At 35.3% G+C, this 15,932-nt stretch overlaps 1 protein-coding gene across 5 annotated transcripts in view; it reads right to left on the reverse strand.

Moving 5' to 3' along the window:
• Positions 1-15,932, reverse strand: part of LOC134746085 (protein alan shepard) — a 262,336-nt gene that overhangs the window by 172,200 nt on the left and 74,204 nt on the right. The window contains exon 1 of one of the 5 annotated variants that reach the window (XM_063680327.1): positions 906-1,208. The exons of the other annotated variants lie outside the window; for them this stretch is intronic. The gene's annotated coding sequence lies outside the window, so the exon portion shown is untranslated. Of the gene's footprint in view, positions 1-905; positions 1,209-15,932 lie in introns of those variants that run through there. 5 annotated transcript variants of the gene reach the window in all.

Here is a 15,932-nt window from a genome sequence, read left to right on the forward strand (position 1 = left end):
TAAAATTGTCCTGTTTGTTTAATTCAATTCCGCTGAACTTCTCACTCACTTGCATTTGATTCACGCTCGCAGAAGCAAGAGCACATAATTAAACCAATACGATTCCAATCTAATACCGGTACGTCTTATTCTTATAGTCTTTCAGGCTTTATTTAATATAGGAATTTAAATTTTAATAATAGGGGTGCAAGTCTTTCATATTGTTACAATTCATGCACGAAGCTTGTGTTACAGCAGTTTTCGAAGTTCATTTGAATAGAATCCTAGGTAACATTTAAAAAGGCGAACCAGCTGACTGTAAAATTGATGTTGACTTGGCAGTGTGATACCACTAAATACCTGTGTAGGTATTTATGTTTTGATGATTAAGTTCTTGGATTGTTTACTAGGTTCATTTTAATAAGATAAGAAGCTACTTATAGGGGCCGGTTGGGTTGGGCGGAGCAAAACATGTACAATTTCGCGAGTGCGAGTGCAACGCGACGGGAAGTCAGCTGGCGGCGGCTAACGATCGCTCTGGATGAAGTACGACCGCCTGTCATTGACCCAACTGATTGCATATCCTTTACCCGCGGGCAGGCAGCCAACAAACCAATCCTGTGCCATGTCAATAATGTCCACAAATTCTCGATACCCACTAAATCAAGTCATAACATGGAACAATCCACAAACAGACAAGCGAGCCGTTCCATAGCTCATCCTCACAGTAAGCCGACACTGTTTATCAACACGGCCGCTACCGCGCGCTCGACACTTGAAAAATGGTCGTAATTTCTTTTAAGCGAAATCATCGATCGTGATCTACGAAATGCGTACATGCGTTCGAGGGCCGAGTTTCGCGAGCGACTCGAAATAGACACACATAAGTGGTGTAGCGCGTGCATGCAGTGATCGATCGCACTCACCGTGCGCTCACGATGTGCCGCGGCGGTCAGCTGAGCCGTCGGCTCCGGCGCGCGAGACACTGGCACCACAATCGCTGGCTCCTGGCGGGCACTGGGCCCGACCGCAAGCACTAGCTGGAGGCTGCACACGCGGCTCGGAAGCTCCGGCTTCGGATCACGGAGGGCACTCACACACGGAACGCGAACGACTGAATGAGTCAAGCGTAGGCGACGTGCATCGCGTCTCTCGCGTGTTAGCAGCGAGAGTGTCGGCGAGCGACTGAGAGTCGCGCGGGGGGCGCCGGCGGCACCCGCGCCGCCCCTCGCCGCCCACTTCCTCCGATGAATGACAATAATGGAAGACGTTCAACTCGCCCGCAAACCGAATATGAATCATTGCATTAGGGTGCAGCCCCGCCCGAGTCCAGCCCGCGAAACTCCAGCTCGCGCCTTGCCGCGATAAATATTCATGAAGTGCTTAGGCACGGTCCTCTTACGTCTTCGGTGAACAATGATGGACCTGAGGAACGCTCACCACATCTTTACGAGACCGCCGCTGCAGTTTTGTAAGATTGATTAATGAAAGCGGTAGAAGCAAGTGCTTATGTGAAGTAGGTAGTTACTGCAGTGTAGATAGAGCTGGCAATTAGCAGATTCACATGGCGGAGACTGCGGTCGGAGCTCCACGACACACTGCGACGCTACTAACTAATCTTATCAGCACTAATCTAATCCAACACGATGCCCTCTAGTGTTTTCTTCCAATTGTGTCCACTAAAGGTAAATTAGAGGATTTCTACTGGGAGTTTGCAGCACAATGAACTTTGATGCTTTTAGAAAATCCCATTAAATTGCTTTAAGCTTGTGCAATTTAGTCGTAAAGGAACGAAGTTAGACTCACATAAGAAAGCTATTGTTGCAATTTTATTTTAAGGCTTAAGAGACTGATCCAGCGCGGATTTCTCGGTACAAGATCTCTTATGTATGCGAAGGACTCTACAAGGTTTATCTCGGCCGCTTGTATGTCCCATTGGCGATATTAAGTTGCGGCAAATATTGCGCTGTACGAGAGCTGGCCTCCGTCGCGGTGCGATCTTTTATTTTATTTAGCTGGGTCCTTAAAGTTCATCTCGTCTAGACCGGTTCGCCCACACCCACGCCCCGCACAGATTTCTGCATCTTGCAACCGACCTGCCATACAAGTTACTTTATTCCCCTTTTTATCCTTTTGCAGTACGCCGAGATATTGGCCTCTCCATCGCGTTAATAGCGAAACGATTCAACCACAAAAAGAAAAAAAATATCTTTCTAAAATTATTCTCTTTCGGACCGGTTTCGCTGCCTCTTAATTGATATTGATCTAGTGCCGACTTCGTCATGCTAGTTCTCGTTGACAACACAATACCAACCGTTTTCAGAAGAAAATGTGGGTGAACGCAGCGGAGCCATTTGGTGTCTATGTCTAGCTATAATAATATCAGCTATACAAATGGCGTCATTACACCCCAGGACCATTTCCTCAATTCCATCGTTGTAGTCGTACCTTATTTACGCTAAATAAATGTACTTTAATGTTATTTGCAATAATGTTTTATATTTTAGATGATAATAAAACACGTCGTAAAACAACTGGATTTAATGTAATACATATATTATATTGTTCCCCTATTAAAATATGACAAATTGGTATCCCGAAAATCGTAACAAATAAAATCAGATGTACCAACATACGTAAGAGTTAGTACCCGAGTATAAAAAGGAACACGTAGTTGACATCGGTTTTCAAATGGTTGTTTAACAGTATGGAAAATAGTTCAGCGATGATTTCTATGCGGAGCGGATGAAGTGAGTCGCAGAGGCTTATTAGTAACCGATACAATTAAGCCATTACGTCCCTATTAAGTATTTTTATTAGTTACCATTCCCAGCCAGGGGTTTCATGGCCAGCTACCCGTGTTTGAACCTTGTTATAGTTGTTATCACTCAAAATAGAATAACAGGAAAAACGTTAACCTTTTCCTTTAGCGGTCAAACACCTTCTAAACATAGGTAACTGATGAATAAAAACGGTGTAAATATGCAGAAATCAACAGTAAAGCTTTTTATTATATACTTTATTATTAAATAAAAAAGTAGAACCTAAATAAATAAGTGCTGGTGGCCTAGCGGTAAGGGCGTGCGAGTTTCAATCCGGAGGTCGCAGGTTCAAACCCCGGCTCGTACCAATGAGTTTTTCGGAACTTATGTACGAAATATAATTTGATATTTATACTAGTACCAGTCGCTTATCGGTGAAGGAAAACATCGTGAGGTAACCGGACTAATCCCGATAAGGCCTAGTTTACCCTCTGGGTTGGAAGGTCAGATGGCAGTCGCTTTCGTAAAAACTAGTATCTACGCCAATTCTTGAGATTAGTTGCCAAGCTGACCCCAGGCTCCCATGAGCCGTGACAAAATAATGCCGGGACAACGCGAGGAAGATGATTAAATAAAAAAGTAGAAACACACACACACACACACACACCCATAGTAAATACGTAAATGTATGTTTACCAAATAAACAACTGACAGCAAATGCGAGAACACTAATGGTACCTTATCATCATAATCATTATTTGCCTGCCGGCTTTAGGCCACATTGCTAGTTATTTGACAGTTAAAATATTACAAATACTATTAAATTATACTTACAAGATTTAACTTTTGCTACTCAATTAGTTGTCTTTGCTATTTGTTAGGTAGGTGGTAAAAACGATCCGATCCGATCGATCGAAGCAAATGTCGTGCCTTACAGGTACAATATTAAAGGACCGATGTGAGATATTGGATAGGCGGAGCCGGGTACGATGGGTAGTATAAGTAATACCACTAGTCTAAGTACAAGTAAGAGTGATCGTCTTTATTGTCTGTTTGCCTATTTTATACCTACATACGAACTTATCGCTGAGACAAGTAATATGTGTTTTTGTCGCAGTAAACCAAATCGTTACTGCTAAACACGGAAAGTGGACATTTGACACATTACACCTCCCCCGAATCACCGCCGGGGTGGCCCTAAAGACCTAAATAACCTATCCGAGGATCGCGAAAACTGGCGCATACTCCACCGACGAGAGCCATCATGATCTTAAATTATGATGATGATGATTATTTAAAAAAAGAATGACGAAGCCTGTTGCGGATAATATATCATCGTTGGTATGTTTGGGACGAAGCATTTGCATTTGTAGCCACCGGACGAAGCCTGCGTTGCGGATTTATTACATATACTTAACTAGATTATTTTTTAAGATTTTGTTTTTTTCGGTTATTGTAAAATGGCATGTATTTCAATTTAATAAAGTGATTTCTATTGTTTTATTCGCTATACAGTTAATAGGCAACATAAATAAGTAATATAAAATACATATTGGACAAGAGGTCCACATGTTTTATTTTTTTTTACATATAGGTACATATCCATATCCATAAAAAACTGGTCGGCGATAATACCGCAGGAACAGATATAACCTGAGGCTAATTCAAACTTTCAAATTGCTGGCAATTTCATCTCATTTTGACATCACTACTCGCTCGTGCATCTTGTTTTTACTTATATATTTGTGCGAGCGACAAAAGAAAAGAAATCAAATGCTGCTCCAATAAGACCAAGAACTGAGTATGATTAGTTCGTAATACTACGCGGCACCCTGCAGGTACAGTAGAGCGACAAAGTAACTCATTTTAATCCGCAAAAGAATGACGCTTGCTTTGTAAATCCGGAACGAAAGGGGGTTAAACGGTTTTATGTATTTCATGCTCGTGAGACGCTTAGGTACGTGCGCCAAACTTGAACGTGAGAGAATAAATCACTGATTAATGATTATATGTGCCATTCTCAATCAAAAGGGTACTCATTGTCGGTTGTCGATAAGGCGCTATTTCCATATAGCTTTAATTTGAAATCAACCTTATCGACAAGCGACCATGTGGTTCCTTTTGGTTGAAAACATCACATATTAATAATGGTTTATGTTGCAAGGCAAACTTAAGTATGTATGAGATACCATTAGTAGTGATATGTAGTTATTTAACTAGTTTCTTAATAATTATTTAGTAGATATACGTGGTGTTTTTTCAACACATAGCCGAATTTAGCGAGGTATATAATATATTCGTTCCTTTACTCATAAAATGTGACGTTTTCAAGCAAAAGGTACCACATTATCGCTTGCCATAAGGAACGACATTTGCTATATGAATAACCTGTCAGAGCGTCCTTATGGCAAGCGACAATGTGGTACCTTTTGCTTGAAAACGACACAAATTACAAATTTTACATGTCATAGGTTTAATATTAATAAGTACTTAAGTCTATGTCAGTTTAATCACAATTTCTTAAAATAACTATCATCAATAAAATAAAATAACACAATTAGTAGTAACAAGTCAATATATAATATACTGAGTATCTTACTGATCATCCCCGAAATAAATAAGAATTAAGCTCTCCCATAGAAAACATCGACATCTGATCAGCCAAAATGTAAGAAACAGGTAATTTCTTTTTAATGATTTCGGGATTGGCCCCAGAGTAAAAGTTGTTCAGTATGATATGACTTATATACTCGTTAGACCAGCGGTGGAACAAAAATGGGTTTTGATAATATTAAAGTTTTTTCTTTTTCGATATGTCATTGTTAGCATGTTAAATAAGACTTTCGTAAAAAGTTAGAAATTTTTAGGGTGAGCGTTCGGATATATTGAAATATTTTAATTTCTGCTAATAACTTTGTAAATATAGAATTAAAGTTACAAAAAACTTTAACATATTCAATACCACTTTAATTTATACACAATATTCGGTTTTTAGAAATCTGGAACATGTGCTTTCTGGTGAACTTAAAAACATGAATTATTTTGTAAATAAATAATTAGAGTAGCTGATATTGCAAAATTACGATATTATGGATCAGCTTATTATACTTGTAAAAAATTAGAAATGTAGACAATGTGCTTCTCTAGATATTGATATCTGGTTAAGCAGTATAGCCAATATTGAATTAAAGTTTGTAGAGTTAATATTAAACGGTCATGACAATGATCTTAGTTCCCACACAAAAGATTAGAAATATAAAATTTGTGCGTCACTAAATACTGATACGTATGCATTCCGTGCTTATATTTACGTTACATTTCAAACGCGCGGCATGGTTGCGCGCGCCGCGCTGTGCGCCGCCGAGGCAGCGATCAAACGGTATTGATATATAGGTAGATCAACGGTATATAGATCAACGGGCTAGCGGGTAACCTAACCTTGCTAGACGCGTGCAAAATAATATTTCACAAAATTCAAAAAAATGTTCTAAAAGCAATCTGTATTTTTAACAGGTTAAAATTAAGTATCTAAATAGTCATAAAAATAATAAACCAGAACATTTGGTCGTGTCGTGTCTTTAACCTTGCCAGGCGATCTAAAAAGTATGGCACTTACTTGCACGCAAAATTAAGTTTGTTTACTATACAAATTGTATGCATTACAAAGTTATCTTTGCACACAAAATTAAGTTTCTCTACTATACAAAGCGTATGCATCGCAGTTATTTTTGCACGCAAAATTATGTTTGTCTACTAAACAAAGTGTATGCATTACAAAGTTATTTTTGTAGTAAATTAAAGACCACTAGGTAGGATGTACAGTCAGCAATACTATTCGCTTAGCACCTTTGCATACAAACCTATACAGGGGTGGTATCTTTTCTTTGCAGCTAACTGTACAATGTGATTGTAACTATGAGGATGGTGTATATTTATGATGTATGAGGACATTTCTATTAAAAGTTATGTTAGATTTTGAAATTTTTATATTGAGTATATCTACTTATATAAAAATTTGAATTTTGGTTATGGAATTTTATATTATATAACATCCAAAAAAAACAACAATCAACAAAAAAATATATATAGGGCTGTATCTCCTAAACCGTCCGTCGCAGCGCAAAAATAAAAAAAAATTCGTTCCCCTCTTTCAATATACAAAAAACACAATAAATAAATAAATGAATATTATAGGACATTCTTACACAGATTGACAGTCCCACAGTAAGCTCAAGAAGGCTTGTGTTATGGGTACTCAGACAACGATATATATAATATACAAATACATAGAAAACACCCATGACTCAGGAACAAATATCTGTGTTCATCACACAAATAAATGCCCTTACCGGAATTCGAACCCAGGACCATCGGCTTCACAGGCAGGGTCACCCACTAGGCCAGACCGGTCGTACAATGAAACACAAAAAGAAAAAAAAAACTTTACACGGCTGTATCTCCTAAACCGCGCGTCGTAGCACAAAAACAATCATCAAATTTTCGATCCACTTTAAGAAACCCTCAATTAATATTTAAAAAAAAAAACAAAAAAAAAACGAAAAAATCTTTATAAGGCTCTATCTCCTGAACCGTGCGTCGTAGCGCAAAATAATAAAATTTTCGTTCAACTGCAGTGGACCCTTAATTAACATTAAAAAAAAAGAAAAAAGGAAAGAAAATTCTTTAGAGGGCTGTATCTCCTAAACAGTGCGTTGTAGAGCAAAAATCGTGCGACGGAGCGCAAAAATAATCAAATTTTCGATTAATATAGGTATATAAAAAACACAAAAAATCCGTATAAGGCTTAATCTCCTAAACCGTGCGCCGTAGCGCAAAATAATAACATTTTCGTCCGCCTGCAGTGGACCCTTAATAAACATTTAAAAAAAAAAAAAGAAAAAAAAAACAGAAAAAATATTTACAGGGCTGTATCTCCTAAACCGTTCGTTATAGCGCAAAAATAATCAAATTTTCGTTCCCCTATCAGAAGCCCCTAAGTAACATACAAAAAACACAATGAAAACATAAAAGAAAAAAACAAAGAAAACAATCTTTTTATAGGGCTGTATCTCCTAAACCGTGCGTCGGAGCGCAAAAAAAGTAAAATGTTCGTTCCCCTCTAAAAAAGATAGATATAACTCCGTAATAGATGGATACAGTCTAAGGAAAAAACGTGCCTCGAAAATCACGAAAATTTGATTCTCGATCAGAGGGCGCCACTAGTTTTGGCTTACTCTCGTATAGATGGCGTTGACGGTTTCGTTTGTTATTTATAATTTTAACGCATATCAGTGAAAGAACATGGGTCAAAATCATATAAAAATAATTAAAGCAAATAAAAAAATCATTTATCCATATTTAAATACATTTTAACGTATTTTTATAAATCTTCATTTTTAGTTTTAAAGTATGTCGATAGATGGCAGTGAATTTAAAGCGGTTACAAAATTTACTATGACAGTACCACTCTATCTTATTATATCCTCTTTGCCTCTAAGAAACCCTTTTTTAATATGAGAAAAAACAAAAAAAAAAACGAAAAAAATATTTACACGGCTGTAACTCCTAAACCGTGCGTCGTAGCGCAAAAATAATCAAAATTTCATTCCACTTTAAGAAACCCTTAATATATATTTAAAAAAAAATCTTTATAAGGCTGTATCTCCTAAACCGTGCATCGTAGCGCAAAATAATAAAATTTTCGTTCCATTGCAGTGGACCCTTAGTTAACATTAAAAAAACATTAAAAATATCTTTACAGGGCTGTCTCTCCTAAACCGTGCGTTGAAGCGCAAAAATAATCTAATTTTCGTTCTCGTTTGAGAAACCCGTAAGTAACATTCAAAAAATACAATGAAAAACAAAAAAGAAAACAAAAAATTAAAACATCTTTATAGGGTTGTATCTTTTAAATATTAATAAGGGTTTCTTAAAGTGGAACGAAAATTTAATTATTTTTGCTCTTCGCTCCGACGCACGGTTTAGGAGATACAACCCTATAATCATTTTTTTCTTTTTTTGTTTTCTTTTTAGTTTTTCATTGTGTGTTTTGTATGTTACTTAGGGGCTTTTCAAAGGGGAACGAAAATAAGATTATTTTTGCGCTACAACGCACGGTTTAGGAGATACAACCCTATAAAGATTTTTTATTTTTTTGTTTTCTTCTTTGTTGTTCGATTATGTTTTTTGAATGTTACTTACGGGTTTCTCAAAGGGGAACGAAAATTAGATTAGTTTTGCGCTACAACGCACGGTTTACGAGCTACAGCCCTGTCATAGGACATTTCGATGCTAGTGCGGAAAGTGTGTCATTATTAGACATTTCCGCACGTGTATCGAACGACGTTTTTCAATACAGTTGCGAAAAAATAAGAAAAACAACAAGTAAGGAATTCGAAACTTTTATATTATTAATTCTGTGACATCATTGACATTGACATTATGAAGAGGTGTTTTTTTAGCTGGGTGTTATTATTATTGAACCCACTTTAATGAAAGTTTTTTTTAAATGCATGTTCTATAAGACAATTGTACATATAAAACATTGTACTATTATTACCCAAATATCGTTAATTACGATTATTTGTGTATCGTACATTTATAAAAACAATATCGAATGTTGCCTTTGGAAATTTAAAGCAGAAATAAAAAACGCCTCTCCTTTGACAGGCGTTCCGTTCTATTCAGACAACTTATTAAGAACGGTTTTTCAATATTCAATATATAAAAAAATAGACGTGTTATAATGATGAAGAGGTAAGTAATAAAATATGAAATATGTATATTTTTCGTATTCTTACTTTAACAGTAGGTTTTTATGTTGATTACTGAGTATTGAGTATTGAAATAATCGTTAATAACGATATTTAGGTAATAATAGTACAATGTTTTATATTTGTAAAACAATACAATGTGTATAATGTTGTATGTAGTGGGTTCAATAATAATAACAAAATCCATTCTAGTCGAATAAAAGCTATAAAAACACCTCTTCATAATGTCAATGTCAATAATTAGAGTTTTGAATGATTCACGGTGGTTTTGAAATATCGGGAGCTCACAAATAATACAAAAGGTAATCACGGTCTATATCCCGGTCAATATAAGTCTAATGTCAATAATGTCACAGAATTAATAATATAAAAGTTTCGAATTCCTTACTTGTTGTTTTTCGCAACGGTATTAAAAAACGTCGTTCGATACACGTGCGGAAATGTCATTCTTCGAAAGTATGTAAAGTATGACATACTTTCCGCACTAGCATCGAAATGTACTATTTCTGTTTTTTTTTTTGTTTTTTTTTTATGTTAACTAAGGGTCCACTGCAACGGAACGAAAATTTTATTATTTTGCGCTACGATGCACGGTTTAGGAGATACAGCCTTATAAAGATTTTCTGTGTTTTTTTTTAAATATATTACTTAAGGGATTCTTAGTGGAATGAAAATTTGATTATTTTTGCGCTCCGTCGCACGGTTTAGGAGATACAACCCTATAAAGATTTTTTCTTTGTTTTTCTTTTTAGTTTTTCATTGTGTTTTCTGTGTGTTACTTAGAGGTTTCTCAAAGGGGAACGAAAATTAGATTATTTTTGCGCTACAACGCACGGTTTAGGAGATACAGCCCTCTAAAAAAAAATTCTGTTTTTTTTTCTTTTCTTTTTAAATGTTAATTAAGTTGAAAGAAAATTTTATTATTTTACTCTACGACCCACGGTTCAGAGATACAGCCTTATAAAGACTTTTTTGGTATTTTTTTTTTAATATTACGACGCTCGGCTTAGGAGATACAGCCGTGTAGTTTTTTTTCTTATTGTGTTTCATTGTGTTTTTTGTATATTAAAAGTGTTTTTAAAGGGGAACGAAAATTTTATTATTTTTGCGCTACGACGCGCGACGGACGGGTTAGGAGATACAGCTCTATATTTCTTTTTTTGTATATTTATATAATATAAAATTCAATAACCAAACTTCAACTTTATATATAAGTAGATATATTTAATATAAAAATTTCAAAATCTAACATAATTTAATAATAGCGTCGTAGCGTAAAATAATAACATTTTCGTTCAACTTAAATAACATTTAAAAAGAAAAGAAAAAAAAAACAAAAATTTTTTTTAGAGGGCTGTATCTCCTAAACCGTGCGACGGAGCGCAAAAATAATCAAATTTTCGTTCCACTAAGAAACCCTTAATTAATATATTTAAAAAAAACCACAAAAAACCTTTTTAATTCTGTATCTCCTAAACCGTGTGCCGTAGCGCAAAATAATAAACATTTTCGTTCGCCTGCAGTGGACCCTTAATAAACATTAAAAAAAAAACAAATAGAAAAAAAAACAGAAAAAAATATTTACAGGGCTTAAATAATCAAATTTTCGTTCCCTTAACAGAAGCCCTTAAGTAACATACAAAAAACACAATAAATAACATACATCATAAATATACACCATCGTCATAGTTACAATCACATTGTACAGTCAGCTGCAGAGAAAAGATACCACCCCTGTAAAGAAGTTTGTATGCAACGGTGCTAAGCGAATAGTATTGCTGACTGTACATCCTACCCAGTAGTCTTTAATTTACTGTACTACAAAAATAACTTTGTAATGCATACAATTACTATAGTAGACAAACTTAATTTTACGTACGAGTAAGTGTCATACGTTACTTTTTAGCTCTTCTGGCAAGGTCAAAGACCCGACCAAATGTTCAGGCTTATTTTTTTGTGACTATTTAGATACTTAACTTCAACCTGTAAAAATTACAGATTGCCTCAGGAACTTTTTTGGAGCCCTAAAAAATCTTAAAAAATATAAGGGTTGATTTAGCCCCGCTACCCTGCAGCCAGACCTCCAGTACTGAGTTAGGGTATGATAGGAGAAGTATTAGGCAAATTTTCAGCTTGCTTCAAGGACCTACTCCAAAATGTCTACCAGCTCTCGGACCACTAAGTAACTAGAAATAATCAGTCCACATAACAAACATTTTGTACTCATTTTGAAGTCATAATTACATTAATTTCACGTAATATCGGCATCTAATTTATGTGCACGGTAAACAAACTAATGAATGACAAGAAAATTACGAAGTACTTACGAAGCTGAGCGGGGGGTGGGGCGACCGGGCGAGGTACCTATAGGTATAGATAGATACGAATGCTACGATAGGCTCCCGTGTGCCGCGCCGGCACCTTGACGGACCAGCGCGGCGTATGTATGAATTTCGCGCCTTTTTAAATAGATTTGGCTATAACAATGGAAGCTACACACAGAAATTTCTTACTTTTCATAATATGGTTGCATATATTATTTTATAGTATGAAACTTATCTTTATAGACTTTAATTCAATATTGGACCTTACAGGACAAAAAACGCATATTAAAATTTAAGCAGCAATCCTATTTTTCTAATTTTTCGGCTTTGTCTATTAACTTAAGAATTTAGAGATATTATTGTGGATTTTTAAAACTTTAATTCAATATCGACAAAATAATAAGCTAATTTTAGTTTGACAAAGAAGCACGTTAAATTTTTTTCTAAAAATGTAACAGTTTAAAGAGTCATACATAATTTAAACGATGAAGCTTAAACTTTGCACTTTAATTCAATATTCAAAAAGCATCAATCAAAATATATAAATACCTAATTTATACCTAACGCTCGTTCTAACTTTTCCTCTTAAATTACAAATATGCTTAAAAACATGTCCCCTGCCATATAAGCATCACTTTTCCTTCTTTAGAATTATCATAACTTTAAGGTCAAAAATATGGTCCCACTATCGATCATGCATTTTGACGACCGGTCTGGCCTAGTGGGTAGTGACCCTGCCTGTGAGTGTGAAGCCGATGGTCCTGGGTTCGAATCCCGGTAAGGGCATTTATTAGTGTGATGAGCACAGATATTTGTTCCTGAGTCATGGGTGTATTCTATGTATTGAAGTATTTATATATTATATATATCGTTGTCTGAGTACCCATAACACAAGCCTCCTTGGGCTTACCCGGGGGACTTAGTCAATATGTGTAAGAATGTACTACAATATTTATTATTTATTTATTCATCTCGTAAAATATGGCTAAAAGCTGAAAAAGCACACAAATATATAAAATTTGTTAAATAAAGTATATATTTATATTCCTTGATATTATCTAGATATCTAATCCTTAATATTAGGTATAATAAGTAAGTATCCCTACTTTATTTACAGTGTCCTTTTGCTGTAATCTTATTATAAGATAAAAGTTACCTTCATTTTAATATTATACGAAATATTCACATTATGGGTCCAGATACGTTCTTATTATTTTTACCAAATTTGCTCTACATTTCATAGACAATACACGGCCAATACAAACACAACAAAAAGTTATTTTACGTACAAACCAGTTATCTCAAATGGGATAGGAGAATCCCAACATTCCAGCACCCATTTCCGAGGCAGTCCCAATCAGTTTTTCGGAACTTAAGTACGACAATTTATCACTCAGTATACGGCGTAAAATATCGTAACCTGCGCGCTCGGGTTAATTTCTTTGTAAAAACGTTGAGAGCGGTGACACTCGCTCGTGCCGTTCTGACTTCGGAAATCAGATTATTTGTGGAAGCATTATTTTTAAGAAAAACACTTGTAGATTGGATTTTGTTCGACATTTATGCAAAAGGGTTAAGTACACATAGGTGTTGCTGATATACGTAATTATATTTATTGTGTTACGCGGTCTCTGGTGCCAGTCCAATTATTCAAAGCCATCAGGCCTGAATAAAAGACAAAAACTATCTTCGAAATCAATTGAGAATCCATTTCACTATATACGAGTAAGTAATTGTTCGTACTTATTACATATTTGACCTTGTACGCGATTGTGGCCGAACATATCATATTTTAACCCAAATATAGCAAAGCCAAACGGAAGGCCCATAAGTAAAGCGGTTTAAATAAAGCTTACCTTTCTTGTTCCTTCAAACCATTAAATCCATTTAATGATTTGTGATAGTTACTCCCAATACAACCCCCATACAACAAACGTGATTTTTTTTGCCGTTTTCGCGTAATGGTACGGAAGGCCGGAACCCTTCGTTCGCGAGTCTGACTCGCACTTGGCCAGTTTTTTGGCTTAGATGACATAGGCTACATTGTTCAAATAGATGAAAAGACATCAAAAGATGGGTTACCTGTCACCTGTCTACCATAGTGTTTTATATTATAATTATATAGAATACTCTTGTTCGCACTATTAAAAAAAAACATTGACATATGTAGGTAGGTAATACTTATACATATAAGGAGACGGTTATTATTTTCGGCCCTGATCCGTTGCATTAGGTGGCCTCATTTATCTTGCCTAAGCCAGGACCATGCCGTTGACATATCGTTCATTTTTCAACTTTAACTCGCAGTTTCATCCAATAATAAATCTACTTAACAGAAACTTAAATGTTCCGCATTCAAGATGGTGTACACAAATTTGCTTATTATTGGTTTATGGGCCTGAAATGAATACAAATGATAAAGGTAGGTATTACTGATAGGTTAAAAATAATAAAAATGTTTTACACCCGTTCCAACGGTTTTCAGATAACGTGTATGTATTCGGGTAATTTTGGAAATTGGGTAATCCGTTGTAATAAGAGTCCCTTTTCGGAATTATCCGCCAATTTTTTTTCTTTTTTTTTGGAATTACCCGAATACACCTTATTAATATTTTAATATTATTATAGTCGCAGTGCATTTTGTTCGCACCAATACAATATTTTAAAACCTGAATTTACCGCATTTTGTACATTATTTATAATACAAATGATAAAATTTAAAAATAAAACTGATTTAATAGTAACTGATTATTTGAGAATGATATAGAAATTATTGTTATTCTTTACAAATTATGTTCTCCAAAACAGAAAAGTTATTTCAATTAAGGGGCCTGTAGTCGAACTAACATGTAAGTAAGAGAGGGACACCAATAGTTGCCGGCCACATATTGCAGCGAAAATATGGCCCGTCTAAATATGGCCCCATTACAAAATGTATCTACAATTACTATTTTAAATTCTTTAACCCAAATATTTCGACTTTTACATACATAACTTTTCCATGAATCCCCAAAACAGTCAATGGACAGCCCGTTTATTAACAATTTATAAATAGTTTGAATGTTTAGTGCTCAACCTAATTTATTCAAACTTAATAAGGATTTCCATGAATTAATTCTATAAAGCGAATCCAGTTAACTGCGAAATCAGTTTAGTCATTAATGCCACTTAAACGACGGACGAGAATTCAACTTGTATTGACCTTCATTATACGCAGCCATCATGCTCGAGTTGAATTGGTTAAACAAGTGTACTAATTGCAATAATTTGGGAGACAGCAATGTTATAAAGAGCTAAATGAATACTTTATAACTATAACAGGTACCAAAACATATAGGTACTTAAATCAATAACGTGACTTATTGGAGATATGTACTATAACCAGTGTTGGCCGAAACGTTAATGCAATTAACCATTATCCAGTACAAATTGAACCGTAAACTGTAACCGTCCGTTACGGCTTACGGTTCAATTTGTACTGGTTAATGGTTAATTGCAATTAACGTTCGGCCAACACTGACTATAACTACAATCAATAAAAAATTTACTAGGCAATCTAGGTGTAGGTAAACCGTTTCAAATGTAGGTATAAATTCGGATTCTTTCATCGTTGATGTGCTTTTACATCTGCCATTTCAATTAGGTAACAAAGTAACGATCAAAATGAAAAAAAATATTCTCAGGTTCACTTTGTATTTTTTTAAAGTAATATGTATTTTATTATACGTTTATTTAATTTGGTATTAACTAATCAACCATGCGAATAGTGCATAAAGTATAAGTGAGCGAGAATATGAGACTGCGTACAATATTAAAAGTCAAATGGTTAGAAGAGATAATCTTCTAAATTTCCTGGATGCGATAACAAAGCCACGAAATTGGATTTCATGATAGCATCTGGAGTTGCTAGTGACACTGTCGACGGTCGGCCCGACGTCCAGCTTTCGACTTCCGGGCTTTTTCCATGTTTTGCTTTTAATGTACCTACGATGAGGGGGATTTCGGGGAGTGGAGCAAGAGAACAAGACATTATACAGAATTTAAAGACGAGCCTAATGATGTTGTTAATTATTGTTTATCACCAATATTGATGA

Source organism: Cydia strobilella, chromosome 12 (genome assembly GCF_947568885.1).
Source record: "Cydia strobilella chromosome 12, ilCydStro3.1, whole genome shotgun sequence".
In the NCBI taxonomy this organism is placed as follows: domain Eukaryota; kingdom Metazoa; phylum Arthropoda; class Insecta; order Lepidoptera; family Tortricidae; genus Cydia; species Cydia strobilella.